Here is a 15,068-nt window from a genome sequence, read left to right as displayed (position 1 = left end):
CCTAACATTCAAATGCAAATGTTTATTTTAAATTCGACTAATATTCATTCTTTATTCACAATCTCCTCATCACAGGCAGGTACAGCACATCATTTCAGCATGTGTTTGTGTGTACTGTCTGCGTCACTAATAGCACGTGCCTATATAGTGCGCTATATCGAACATTTTTTCTATCGTTATTGAAGAATGTGTACCGTTGATAAATATCGATACCGTTTTATCGCCAAGGCCTACTATCTCGTATAAGATGCATTTGGTTGAGTTGCGCTGCAGTAAGCGCTTCATTGTAGTACTACGGTGATTATCTCTTCAGCGCGCAGCGCGAGCAGGACAAACAACAATGCAGAATATTAATAAGGATGACTGGGACTGTCATATACATAACAATTATAATGAGAACACTATTATAATAAAACGCTGTAAAACGTGTAACGTTTACAGTTTGAAACACTGAATGATCTTTTACATGAGACATTTCAGTAAGTTGTACTGTAGGCTCTCTTATAAAATAGCCTACCTTTTGATGTTAATTCATGTTCATTATGTACTATAGTAGTAAAGAGAATGGGTTTCGATCTCTCTCGCGTCGCTCAACTGAGCTGTGTTTAGCAGACTATGTGCGTCAGCGCTGCTGTGCTGCAGAGAGGAGCACGGTTTCAAACTCTTTTTTTCCACTAAAACTGTGATGCGCATCGTCTCAGTTTAATACGTGAACATAACAAAAGATGTGATCGCAAAACAATCAGGAAAAAAGGCATTACATGCAAATTTTTAAGTCATATAACGTAATTATGACTGTCGAATGTCTGACTTGACTCTCGGTAATGTATTTTGCCCTGCCCACAAAACATATGATTCGACTATCAGTCGAATATCGGCAAGATTCGAAAATTCCGATTCGACTATGAAAATCCTTAGTCGGGGACACCCCTAGTGTCCCACTTGCACTAACCACTTTCACTTATAGATATCAGATCTCAGCTGGCCCACCAATCATGAGTGGAAGGATCCATCTTATTAACTGTATTCTCCTGCTGGGACTCAATATGCAAAGGAGGTCGGGAAAAGCTGAACGCAGGAGTAATGCAGAGAGACATGCAGGTACATTTGACCTTGCATATGAAAGCAACATCTTCATTAACAAACCATCAACCTGTCTCCAAACGGCATGTTCTTCTGTTCCTTCAAGGGGTAGTTCACCCAAATTAAAATGTCATTTACTCACCCTCATTTTGTTCCAAACATGTATGACCTTCTATCTTCTGTTGCAAAAGAAAAAAAACTATTTTTTTTTAAAGTTTTTTTTTTGTCCATACAAAGTCAGTGATATGCAAAACAACATATGGACAATTGAAACCGGTTTGAAATGACATGAGGGTGTGTAAATGATGATAGAATATCTATTTTTTTGCCTGACATGTCCCTTTAATACAGTTCTCCATACACAAACCCAGAGATGGGTTATAATGAAAGGCTTGTTCCTTTAGATGAGATGCACACACACGCTGCTCGTGTGAGTTTTATAAGCAGTGAAGGATCAGTGGTCTGTGTCGGTTGAATAGATCCCACAGCAGAGAAGAATATTCCAGCGCTGATTCCATTTGCATTAACTCAAGAAAAGCCAGCACTTCCCCTCAACGTGGGATTCACAGGTCAAGGTAAGGCTCATATCTCACCTGTCAGCAGAAGAATGGCAACAACAGGGGTGATAGAAAATGCACACACAAATACAGATAGAAGCAGAGGTGCAGAACACTCTGTACCAGAAGATAAATTGTTTTGATGCACTTCCTCCTCTCTCCGTTTGGTCTTAGCCGTGGATTGGGGCTGTTCAGTTGGAGATACTTGTGTGTGAGAGAGATACAAAGAGAGAAAGCGTGTCTGTGAGTGACCTTTAGTGGTTTGGGTTCCATCGGGGGCAGATTAATTACTCTGCAGCATTAGCATGACGGGCCCTGTGCTTGTCAGCTTGCAAATGTCACCTCATGAACTTCAGCCACTCTGATTAGAAGTGAATGTACTTGCTTAAGAGATTCCCTCTTTTTTTCCGTTGTGGAATGTTTTCCCTCCCGTGGCCTCAGTTAACTTGTCCCTTCAGCACTCTTGAATGGTGACTTGAATGGATAAAAATGCCTCTGTAGGGGATTGAAGGATACAGCTGTGCCAGATTTGCCATCGTTGTGTGCGATGAGATGGTTACAAGTACTCAAAAAACAGCAGCCAATTTGTAATTGGCACAGTGGAATATTGGGCGGTACCTAGCGTTTAATTTGAGTCAGGATAGCAATTGTACATGGTGAATTCACAGAACACTTTCTTAGACAGAGTGCAACTAATAGGATGAAGTGAAACGTAATGTAGGAGTCTTGAAACTCCTTTTTAAAGGGTTAGCTCACCCTCCTAAAAAACAAATGGTTCTTAACTAACCCTCATGTCATTTTAAACTCATTTGTTTATCTTTGAAACACAAATGAAGATATTTTTAATAAAATCTGAGAGATTCCTGTCCCTCCATTGAAAGTCCATTTCACCACAACTTTGACCACTCAGAAAGTTCTTAAAGACATTGTAAAAATAATCCATGTGAATCAAGCAGTTTAATCCAAGTGTTCTGGAGAGACGCTATCACTTTATATGCCGAACAGATATAATTTAGCCTTTTATTCAACACACGTACATAGAGCTCATCAAATATGGTAAACGTAAGCTCGAAGATGCATTCTTGATGTGCAAGAACAAATGAGGTTCTGTTTACCATACTTGTTTTAAAGATTTGTTTTGAAGATGAACAAAAGTCTTACACCGTGTCTACACCGGACGTGACTGTTATTGCTCGCATCACATCGCACCGCAGCAACTGCATGCTGTCTACTCTGGACACAATAAAATGACTATTGCAGATCATTTGTCCTTTATGTCAGTATGTCATCAATAGAACTAGGCATCAGTTTACTGTCGGAGCATCGCATCTAGTGTAGAGAGATTTTGTTTATAATAATTTGAATGGGTTTGGAATAACTTGAGGGTAATTAATGACAGAATTTTTCTTTTAGGGTGAACTGTCTCCTTTAAGGTTGAACTAGGGCCGTCAAATTAGAAATCAAACTTCGAACATTATTTGAATGGAAATACAAATGGCATGTTTGATTGCTAAAACTGTGCTTTCGAATTGAAAGATGTGTGGAAAGCACTGATAGCACAGTTATATTAAAATATACGGTTGACAAAAATATAAGGAAAAAAATGCCAGTTAAAGAAAAAAAAATGCATTAACATTGTTTTTAGAAAAATAGTTATAGCATTAAAAATTATCGAATCAGTCAATAATATTGCAATGCATTTTTGAATTTGCCTGCAGTATTCTTCATTGAGAGTGATATGCAGTCATGCTTATTGCCTGTGTGCATCCATCATGTTTTATAGTGGATTTTATCAACTTTAAATGCAAGCTCTTTCTGGACTCAGTCTTGTGTAACCCTTCTCTGCTGTGCTGATTTGCTACATACTGCACAGGTAAAATCCCATTATGATAGACTAAACACTTATATTTATAAGAAATGGCAAGCTGAATGGGATAAATGTACAACAAACAAACTATACAAAATCAATCCTGTAGTTGGTGTAAAACGTTGTCCCCACTTTGAAAATCGATGGGATCATATTGTCTACACTTGCTGTCGAATAGGACATTCCAAACTAACCCATAGTTTTCTGTTGATGGGTGAAGATCCTCCTTTGTTCTTTATGCCAGAATCCATTATATTTGAAGCATATTTTGATAGATTGTAATAGTTTAAAGTCTGTCAGAACTCATTATTTTTCTGTTGACTTTTATGGAAAGATTTTTAATGAAGTAAGGCCAGATTTATTTTTATCTAAGATCAAATTGAAAAACTTAATTTAACTTAACTAACCTCGTTCTCGCCGTGAATATAGCCGAGGTAGCTCGCATGGCATTAAATCATAAACAAACAAACAGATTATGATAGACTACTAATCCTCACCTGCTGGCAGACTGCTTACTATCACTCTCACTTGCTCTCTGTCTTTTTCTTTCTCTCTTCCATTCTTGCAGTATCCCCAAGCGGGAGACTCTGGTTTACAATAGGATTATAAACACCATCCGCTGTGGAATCCGTCAAGTGTAGTTGTTAGTGTTGCTGCTGGTCTGTTAATTGGCAGATAGATCACATGGGTAGTGGGAGGTGCAAACAAGATTGACAGTGTCTAAAATCTGAGAACGACAGAAAAATCTTTCATTGAGTCCTGTGAGATGTGTTTCTTTATCGAGAGCAACAAATCTCATCTATAAATATGACCATGAACTCCTCTTTCAGTGATATTTTTTTAACCTGTCTAAGAATAAAGTTACATGGAAAAAGAATCCGCAGTCCTGTGTGCATGCATAAATAGGTGCATAACATGAATGAATGATTCATAGCTGAAGCCAATAGCATTGCATTATTTATGTACATCGTCGAGCAGCTGGCCGGCTCATCCGTGAGGATTGACGTTTGACATGCAGGGTTCGGATGCAAAGGTCCAAAGTACTGAGGCTCAGGGGGTTAAATGCCAAGGACCAGCGGCCCCCTGATCCCTTAAGTTCTTGCCCCAGAATTCCATCCACTAGGACATCTCATGCAGGCTCGAACAATAGAGCACTGCTCCTTTCCTGAAAATAAAGCTGCATGCATGAGAATCCAGAATGACGTGTTGGTGTTACCCAAGACTGAGTCTCATATTTCTGCTTCCTCATGGGGAAAATGCAGGTTGATGATGACTTTGTATTCATAAAGCAGATGAACCTTTATATGCTGAATTTTCATCTGATTCATTTCGACCTGAATATATAAACTTCATTTTAAATGTTACAGCCGTCCTAAGCCCTGATCTCTGTGTTTTTTCTGTGATCTATTGTGCTTAAGAAGTCATGTAGTTTCTTTTTTACCCACATTTGGTCCGAGGAATACAGGACGAAGACAGGGTGGGTAGATGTAGACCTGAACAGCAGGGGCTCAATTTGTGGAGCTTCGAGCTGCATCAGTAATGATCCTTCTCTCTCTCTCTGTTTCTGTGCAGGTCTTTGGCTCTGCTGATAGACTCCCTCCAGTAAGGTAAGCTGTAGATATGTCTGTAACCATGTGACTTCATGTGCTTGCATTATCAGATTAACCGGATTTGCTTCTTATGACCTTAACCTTTAAATAAAAAGATTAAGTTGCTTAAATGCTTGAAATTAGTTTTGTAGACTAATATAAATTGTGTATATGCTAGGGATGCATGACATATCAGAACCATATAGGTTATGCTTAATTTTATTGATTTTTTCCATGTCTCTTTGATGAGTAGAAAGTTCAGAAGAACAGCATTTATTTTAAATAGAAATCTTTTGTAACAATGTACAAGTCTTTACTTTCATCTTTTTCATTGTAACTCATCATTGCTGAATAAAAGTAGAACGATAGCATGTTTGATTACATAGAATTATAAACACATACTGTACTACCATTTTACTTTTAGAAAAAATATATCGTAAAAAAAAGTGCATGCTCATTTCCCCTATTTTAACTTTTTTTTTTTACTTTTGCAATCATCTTGCTCACTTAGTTCAACACTAAATATTTAACGCTGTTAAATTTCATCTTTAACAAATCTCATAATGAACATTAAATTTAATAAATTGTAATAAAATGTAAATGATCCTTCTCTCTCTCTCTCTCTCTCTGTTTCTGTGCAGGTCTTTGGCTCTGCTGATAGACTCCCTCCAGTAAGGTAAGCTGTAGATATGTCTGTAACCATGTGACTTCATGTGCTTGCATTATCAGATTAACCGGATTTGCTTCTTATGACCTTAACCTTTAAATAAAAAGATTAAGTTGCTTAAATGCTTGAAATTAGTTTTGTAGACTAATATAAATTGTGTATATGCTAGGGATGCATGACATATCAGAACCATATAGGTTATGCTTAATTTTATTGATTTTTTCCATGTCTCTTTGATGAGTAGAAAGTTCAGAAGAACAGCATTTATTTTAAATAGAAATCTTTTGTAACAATGTACAAGTCTTTACTTTCATCTTTTCTCATTGTAACGCATCATTGCTGAATAAAAGTAGAACGATAGCATGTTTGATTACATAGAATTATAAACACATACTGTACTACCATTTTACTTTTAGAAAAAATATATTGTAAAAAAAAAGTGCATGCTCATTTCCCCTATTTTAACTTTTTTTTTTTTTACTTTTGCAATCATCTTGCTCACTTAGTTCAACACTAAAAATTTAACGCTGTTAAATTTCATCTTTAACAAATCTCATAATGAACATTAAATTTAATAAATTGTAATAAAATGTATGCTATAATGTTGTGATGCATAAATTTACTTGTATAATTTTTTATTATTTAGAGAATATAATTTTAATATTAACCATTTATTGGATATCAGTCATAACATGAAAATAATTATCAACCAGAATTTTTATATTGTTGCATCCTTATTATATGCGTATCATAAAGAAAAGAACAGGTTGTAAATATTTGGGACATTAATTCATTCAGAAATGGAGCGAGAACAGGTTTTGTCATTCTAATACTGATTAGTTTGACTGCATTGAAAATAGAGATAGAAAAGCTCTGATAAAATACAGACACAATGTAAAACAGACACACAGTGAGCTATGGTAGTGGGAGGAGTAATCATAATGGGGGAGCAGCCATCTATATCAAAGGTGCACCATGGGATCCTTTGATACGTTCATGCTATAGCAACATAAACTCAGGATCCTTTGATATCTTCGTGCAGTAGCAGCATAAAGTCTTCCCTCCATCTCCGATTGCTCCCAGGCTGAATGGAAAATATCACATCTTCATTTTTTTGCCGCTTTGAGGTGGTTTCATTTGTTCAGGCAACGGCTTGTCTCTGTAGTCAGAGTTTGAAGTCTCTGCAGTGTAATAGAGGCACATCATTCATGAAGAGATTGTTTAAATCCCTTCCGTTCATATGTTGAAACAGTGTTGTGATGACCAAATTTCTCTCTCTTCAACCCCTCTCCACCTTTCCTCCCGTCCTTTCTCTTCTCGTCCTCTTCCAACTACATCTGCCACCTCTCTTACCCCGCTGAGGATGTCTGCTGTCTCTGTCTGCCAATCTTGTTTCTTTACAGGAGAGGATGTAATTGAAAAAGACACATTTGTAAAGAAGGCCATATCGTATGTTTAGCTTATTACTTTTGGTCTACTAGCGCTGTATTTTTCCTCTCTGGAGTAGCTTCTAATGTGGCTGTGTAATTTTTGGTAGGTTCGGGCAGAGCTGTTTAATGCCTCCTTTGCCATCGGCAGTCTACATGAACGCCTGCAGACACTCATCTGTGAGGAGCATCTAAATATGAAACAAATGAAATGCAGCAGCAGGAAAAACAACATCAGGACTGATGATTAATGCGATTTACTCAGCCAGCAGACCTGTAAGTTTCCTCCACCGGTCCCTCGCTCAGTCACTCGCTCGCTAACCGTGGGACAAGTCTTGTGTTTTAAACGGCCTCCCAGATGGTGTGAGCGCAGGTTGAAGGCTGTGGCTGGTAATTGCGGAGCTGCAAATGGATTTATGTAGCATAAGCTGTAGTGCATTTAATGTAGTTTGATCCACATGCTCAATCACAAGCTGAAGGGTGACCTGCAGCACGGGGCCATTCTGTCTTTGTGTTTACCCAGGGCAGGGTCTCACCCCTTCCCTCTCCTTGTAGCCTCCAGCCCTACACCTCACATCTCAAACAGAAGCCACCGGTCATGTTAGCTCAAGTGCTCTGACTCTGTCGCACCAGATCAGCTGCCAGCGAATGCAGATCTTCCTCGTGTCTTGTTCCTACATTCATGACTGTGTACTTCTATTCTCTCCATATGGCAGTGTGCTAATAAGCAAACCTCATAGATGGGCTCCATGCCCAATGGGCTCATCTGTCCTAGCTTGCTAATGGCTTAACTGGATTAGCCGGTTCCCCACGCGGGCTGATCAGAGCTCATAACGCTGATCACCTCCATTGATCCGATTGATCAGGGCTCTGCTGAGAGTGCTGAAGAGAAAAGCCACTGTGCTGTTTCTTTTCCTAACGTGTCCTAAGGGGATGCAGATACAGACTGCCGCTTTGCACATATGGGCCACCTGGGGATACATGCGAGGTGATGGGGTGAATGAGGGGGAAAGAAGCAAAACTGAAGGCTGGTTTGAGACAGATGGAGTGAAACTGAACCTGAGACTCACTGTCTGGTTATTGATGGGCACTTCCTGTCATCAGTATTGGTCTCTTGTCGTCTTAAACCAACATACGGCCCTGTTACTAATCAGCTGAGATGAACTGCAAGCACACAATCAGTCCCACTTTGACCCGACAAGCTCTCATGCGTGATTAGTTTCGAAATATATAAATACGCTAATCAGTGCATCTTGTAGAAGACAGCTGTTTGGGTACTTCATCATTTCGTATTCTGCCATCATTTCTGTTTTGGTTTCGAAGTTTACTTAAAGTCCTGGCTAGTTTCTCTGACCAATTTTGCTAATGAAGTGAGATTTTTAGAAGCTGGGATACAATCTTGCTCACTTAGTTCAACACTAAATATTTAACGCTGTTAAATTTCATCTTTAACAAATCTCATAATGAACATTAAATTTAATAAATTGTAATAAAATGTATGCTATAATGTTGTGATGCATAAATTTACTTGTATAATTTTTTATTATTTAGAGAATATAATTTTAATATTAACCATTTATTGGATATCAGTCATAACATGAAAATAATTATCAACCAGAATTTTTATATTGTTGCATCCTTATTATATGCGTATCATAAAGAAAAGAACAGGTTGTAAATATTTGGGACATTAATTCATTCAGAAATGGAGCGAGAACAGGTTTTGTCATTCTAATACTGATTAGTTTGACTGCATTGAAAATAGAGATAGAAAAGCTCTGATAAAATACAGACACAATGTAAAACAGACACACAGTGAGCTATGGTAGTGGGAGGAGTAATCATAATGGGGGAGCAGCCATCTATATCAAAGGTGCGCCATGGCATCCTTTGATACGTTCATGCTATAGCAGCATAAACTCCGGTCCCTTTGATATCTTCGTGCAGTAGCAGCATAAACTCTTCCCTCCATCTCCGATTGCTCCCAGGCTGAATGGAAAATATCACATCTTCATTTTTTTGCCGCTTTGAGGTGGTTTCATTTGTTCAGGCAACGGCTTGTCTCTGTAGTCAGAGTTTGAAGTCTCTGCAGTGTAATAGAGGCACATCATTCATGAAGAGATTGTTTAAATCCCTTCCGTTCATATGTTGAAACAGTGTTGTGATGACCAAATTTCTCTCTCTTCAACCCCTCTCCACCTTTCCTCCCGTCCTTTCTCTTCTCGTCCTCTTCCAACTACATCTGCCACCTCTCTTACCCCGCTGAGGATGTCTGCTGTCTCTGTCTGCCAATCTTGTTTCTTTACAGGAGAGGATGTAATTGAAAAAGACACATTTGTAAAGAAGGCCATATCGTATGTTTAGCTTATTACTTTTGGTCTACTAGCGCTGTATTTTTCCTCTCTGGAGTAGCTTCTAATGTGGCTGTGTAATTTTTGGTAGGTTCGGGCAGAGCTGTTTAATGCCTCCTTTGCCATCGGCAGTCTACATGAACGCCTGCAGACACTCATCTGTGAGGAGCATCTAAATATGAAACAAATGAAATGCAGCAGCAGGAAAAACAACATCAGGACTGATGATTAATGCGATTTACTCAGCCAGCAGACCTGTAAGTTTCCTCCACCGGTCCCTCGCTCAGTCACTCGCTCGCTAACCGTGGGACAAGTCTTGTGTTTTAAACGGCCTCCCAGATGGTGTGAGCGCAGGTTGAAGGCTGTGGCTGGTAATTGCGGAGCTGCAAATGGATTTATGTAGCATAAGCTGTAGTGCATTTAATGTAGTTTGATCCACATGCTCAATCACAAGCTGAAGGGTGACCTGCAGCACGGGGCCATTCTGTCTTTGTGTTTACCCAGGGCAGGGTCTCACCCCTTCCCTCTCCTTGTAGCCTCCAGCCCTACACCTCACATCTCAAACAGAAGCCACCGGTCATGTTAGCTCAAGTGCTCTGAATCTGTCGCACCAGATCAGCTGCCAGCAAATGCAGATCTTCCTCGTGTCTTGTTCCTACATTCATGACTGTGTACTTCTATTCTCTCCATATGGCAGTGTGCTAATAAGCAAACCTCATAGATGGGCTCCATGCCCAATGGGCTCATCTGTCCTAGCTTGCTAATGGCTTAACTGGATTAGCCGGTTCCCCACGCGGGCTGATCAGAGCTCATAACGCTGATCACCTCCATTGATCCGATTGATCAGGGCTCTGCTGAGAGTGCTGAAGAGAAAAGCCACTGTGCTGTTTCTTTTCCTAACGTGTCCTAAGGGGATGCAGATACAGACTGCCGCTTTGCACATATGGGCCACCTGGGGATACATGCGAGGTGATGGGGTGAATGAGGGGGAAAGAAGCAAAACTGAAGGCTGGTTTGAGACAGATGGAGTGAAACTGAACCTGAGACTCACTGTCTGGTTATTGATGGGCACTTCCTGTCATCAGTATTGGTCTCTTGTCGTCTTAAACCAACATATGGCCCTGTTACTAATCAGCTGAGATGAACTGCAAGCACACAATCAGTCCCACTTTGACCCGACAAGCTCTCATGCGTGATTAGTTTCGAAATATATAAATACGCTAATCAGTGCATCTTGTAGAAGACAGCTGTTTGGGTACTTCATCATTTCGTATTCTGCCATCATTTCTGTTTTGGTTTCGAAGTTTACTTAAAGTCCTTGCTAGTTTCTCTGACCAATTTTGCTAATAAAGTGAGATTCTTAGAAGCTGGGATACAATCCAAATGAGACCTTTTCCCCCTCACTGTGTTGTGCTTTTTTTTTTTTCATCTCACCACCATTCTAAAATAGAAGACATTCTGCATCAAAACTTGCTCTCCTTGATGAGGCACTTGCCAATTTCATTTCCTGACTGGTCTGATTGATTAATTGATGTTGTTAAATGGCTCCTTTGGTAATGGCTTAAGCTAAAGCGCAGTCTGTCGCGGTCCCTTACGGCCAGAGCAGCTCTGTCTTTTCTGTTTAGTGTGGTTATTAGCGTGCCATGTTACATCACCAGGACTGTGCCAGAGCTGACATCACTCCGCTGTGCCCTAATGGAAAAAGTTGGCTCTGTTTATTTTGTTTAAGTGCAGGTCAAGGCACTGTGTAGTTTTGACAAGTTGGACGCCTGCCTGCATTCATCCATGGAAAGAAGGGACTACTCTAGTTCTTTGGCTTCTCAGTCCCGTTGTATTTAAGCAGCTGGTGTCCATTTCGTTGATCAGCCTTTCAGGCTGTGTTATGGCTGGCTGTGCTCTTGTAGATCTTGGAGAGAAGGAAACATGGGTTAGGTCAGACTGGGTTCACACAAGTGACAGGTTATATTAATCAAGTCACTCTCATTCAGGGCCTCTTAGTTTGTTAGGTCAGTAGCACAGTATACTCATACAGCTTAATTAAGTTCAGTAAAAATTCATATAATTATTATAAATATAGCAATAATGTATACTTTTTTCAGTATGAATTGTCTATAAATGTCATACAGCATAATGGGGCAGTGTCTCTATGATCAGTGATGAAAAGGTTAATCTGTGAGGAGCATCTAAATATTCAATTTAATTCACGTTTATTTTTTATTTGTTTTTTTATTTAACAGGGACAATACACTAGGCATTGTTACACACATACAACCATTGCCGTGTACATAGGACATATAGCATAAAGTTTGCATGTCCTTGTATAAGTTTGCAGTTCTCGTCCCTGGTTAGGCTTTTACATACAATCAAAACATCCTAATAAAAAACAGACACAATCATCACAAGAAACAACACAAGTACAAGTACACATGTATATACAGATAACTATTTGAGTAGCCTATATGTTGTGTTTGTTTGTATAATGACATTACAGGCTTAACTGATTGGGAAGCCTGACCCCAAATTATCGCACAATAGGTCATATTTGAAATTATCATAGTATACATAAACATTTGAGCTGCTTTAAGAGATATACATGGTCTTATCAAACATTTTCTTAAAGGCAGAGTAAGTGATTTCTGGTAGCCAATGTTGATATTTGAAATCACCAAAACAAACACGCCCCTACCCCAAAAGGGTCTTGCCTCTATTCTGATAGCTCCGCCCCACATATACGTACGCAACCCAGGCAACGATTAGTTCTGTGAAACAAAGCAAAACCAATGTTACACCGTGTCTACGGACGTGAGCGGCGCGGCGCAACAAATCCCCGACAGAAAACTGCTGCCGGGTTCTATTTATGACGTGCTGACACAAATTTCAAATGGTTTTCAACGGGATTGCAGGCCTCCAGTTCTCTCCAGCGCTGGAAAGCTGATCCGATATTTACACGGGTTTACACTTATCCGCCATCTCTATCTTTCTGTCGCTCGGCTCGGCTAATGTCCGTCCCATGCACTGAAAGCTCTCTCCTCCACATCACGAGTAGACACGCCCCTTATTGCTGATTGGCTACAAGTTTGTTTTGCTATTCGGCCCGAATCAGTTTTCTAAAGTGTTTTTGAAAAATCACATACCCTGCCTTTAATATGGGCTTCAAACTTAAGCTTAGTCTACAATGACACCTAAATATTTAAATTCACTCACTTTTTTGATTTCCTTTTGGTCAATTTTGATTTTAAATACATCCAGCGCTTTGTTGTTTAGTAAAAAACTCATTGAAACCATTTTGTTATAATTTCAAGTTAAACAGTTATCCTGCAGCCACTGGGAAACACTGACCAGTTGCCTGGTTAACAATTCTGCAGCCAGATGAGAAGTTTTTGCTGTTACATCATCAGTCTTTCCAGACTTAAAAACTGGGGTCACCACAGTGGTTTTAAAATTGTGGAAACTCATCAGTTTTAATAGATACATTTACCAAATGAGCTATTGGCTTTACCAGTGTTGCACTATATTTTTTAATAAGAGAAGCATCTAAACCGAATATATCTTTAGCTTTTGAATTGTTTAATTGATTAAAAACTTGATTTAATTGATGAAAAGATTTTATCTTGATCAACCTGTAAAATATAAAAAGATGATGAATTTCTTACTACATTATGTGATAAACAAACAGAATTTAAATTTGCTGAGTTATTCTACTGATTTAATAAAAAAGGTATTAAATTCATTTGAGTGGTTTTAAAATTGTGGAAACTCATCAGTTTTAATAGATACATTTACCAAATGAGCTATTGGCTTTACCAGTGTTGCACTATATTTTTTAATAAGAGAAGCATCTAAACCGAATATATCTTTAGCTTTTGAATTGTTTAATTGATTAAAAACTTGATTTAATTGATGAAAAGATTTTATCTTGATCAACCTGTAAAATATAAAAAGATGATGAATTTCTTACTACATTATGTGATAAACAAACAGAATTTAAATTTGCTGAAAGTTCTTCTACTGATTTAATAAAAAAGGTATTAAATTCATTTGTAATTTCCAAAGCATCAGTACTGACCTTTCCACTTATATTCAGTTTTGTTATGTCCTTACTTTGACTGAATTTCTGATTGGTTAATTTATTCAAATGTTTCCAAATAAGCGAGCTATTGCCCTATGAGTCAGCAAACAACTGCATGAAATATGATGACTTTGATTTTCTCAGTTCACTAACCACTTTATTCATTAAACCTTTAAAGATCAATGTACCTGTTTGTAGTTTTGTAGATAGAGATTTTTTTCAGTGCCAGATCCCATTTTCATTAGCTGAAGAATATAATTTATCCAAGGGTAGAGATTGTATAGCGCTTTTCATGATACAAATCGTTGCAAAGCAGCTTCACAGAAAATGAAAGTTTCTACATTACATTTAGGAGTAGCTTATCAGTGGTGACTGTGAAGGTGATGTCCGTATGGTAGATATGTACAGAAAAAAAAATCTTGCAGTTAGTTAATGGCATGTATTCAAACAAACGGTGAACACTATTAACAGCAATGATTATATGTTGTGATCAAACTTATAGGAAAATTTGGTAGTTCTGAAGGTTGCTTCAGGGTTGGCATCATCTGAGGTCCTCGGAGGGGTTGGCATCATCTCTTCTCAGGTGTTTGGTCATTTCAGATCTTTGTAAGGGCTGGATCCAGACTGAAGCTAGTGTAATTCCTAGTTACCTCGGGATTCCCATCCCATGGCAGAAACAGAGAAGCAAATAGACAAAAATTAGCGTAGCTGCTGTTCAAACCAAGCAAAAAATGATAATGTGTTCAAACCAAGCAAAGAATTAAGAAGTGGAATTTGATCAGATATAACTGGAGTACAAGGTTAAGGAGTAGGTATATTCAATTCAATTCAATTTACATTTATTTGTATAGTGCTTTTCACAATAGAAATCATTGCAAAGTTTCTACATTATATTTAGGAGTAGCTTATCAGTGTTAACTATGTTAAGGTGATGTCCATATGACAGAAATGTACAGTAAAACTCATCAAGTTAGTTAATGACATGCATTCAAACAAACAGTGAACACTATTAACGGCAATGATTATATTGCAAGTAAAATTTGGTAATTTTGTATGTTGGTTCATCTGAGGTTCTCTGAGGTGTTGGCATCATCTCTTCTCAGGTGTTCGGTCATCTCAGATTTTTGTAAGGGTTGGATCCCGACTGAGGCTTGTGTAATTCCTAGTTACCTCGGGATGCCCATCCCGTGGCAGAAACAGAGAAGCAAATAGAGAAAATTAGCGTAGCTGCTGTTCAAACCAAGCAAAAAATGATAATGTGTTCAAACCAAGCAAGAATTAAGAAGTGGAATTTGATCAGATATAACTGGAGTACAAGGTTATGAGAAACATTATATGAATGCTTTGCTGAACAGATGTGTCTTTAATCTAGATTTAAACAGAGAGAGTGTGTCTGAACCCCGAACGTTACCAGGAAGGCTATTCCAGAGTTTGGGAGCCAAATGCAAAAAAGCTCTA

General features: G+C 38.6%; 1 protein-coding gene across 4 annotated transcripts in view; it reads left to right on the top strand.

Moving 5' to 3' along the window:
• Positions 1–15,068, top strand: part of LOC107743572 (bifunctional heparan sulfate N-deacetylase/N-sulfotransferase 2-like) — a 150,893-nt gene that overhangs the window by 49,254 nt on the left and 86,571 nt on the right. For 2 of the 4 annotated variants that reach the window (XM_016556889.1, XM_016556888.1), the window contains one exon: positions 5,080–5,114. The exons of 1 other annotated variant lie outside the window; for it this stretch is intronic. The gene's annotated coding sequence lies outside the window, so the exon portion shown is untranslated. Of the gene's footprint in view, positions 1–5,079; positions 5,115–5,734; positions 5,773–15,068 lie in introns of those variants that run through there. One more of the 4 variants, XM_016556890.1, reaches the window with a different exon arrangement.

The sequence above is a fragment of the Sinocyclocheilus rhinocerous genome, unplaced genomic scaffold (assembly GCF_001515625.1).
Source record: "Sinocyclocheilus rhinocerous isolate Xijiao unplaced genomic scaffold, SAMN03320098_v1.1 scaffold677, whole genome shotgun sequence".
Lineage (NCBI taxonomy): Eukaryota > Metazoa > Chordata > Actinopteri > Cypriniformes > Cyprinidae > Sinocyclocheilus > Sinocyclocheilus rhinocerous.
The sequence above is the reverse complement of the archived record's forward strand: the minus strand, read 5'-3'. Positions and strand labels throughout refer to the sequence as shown.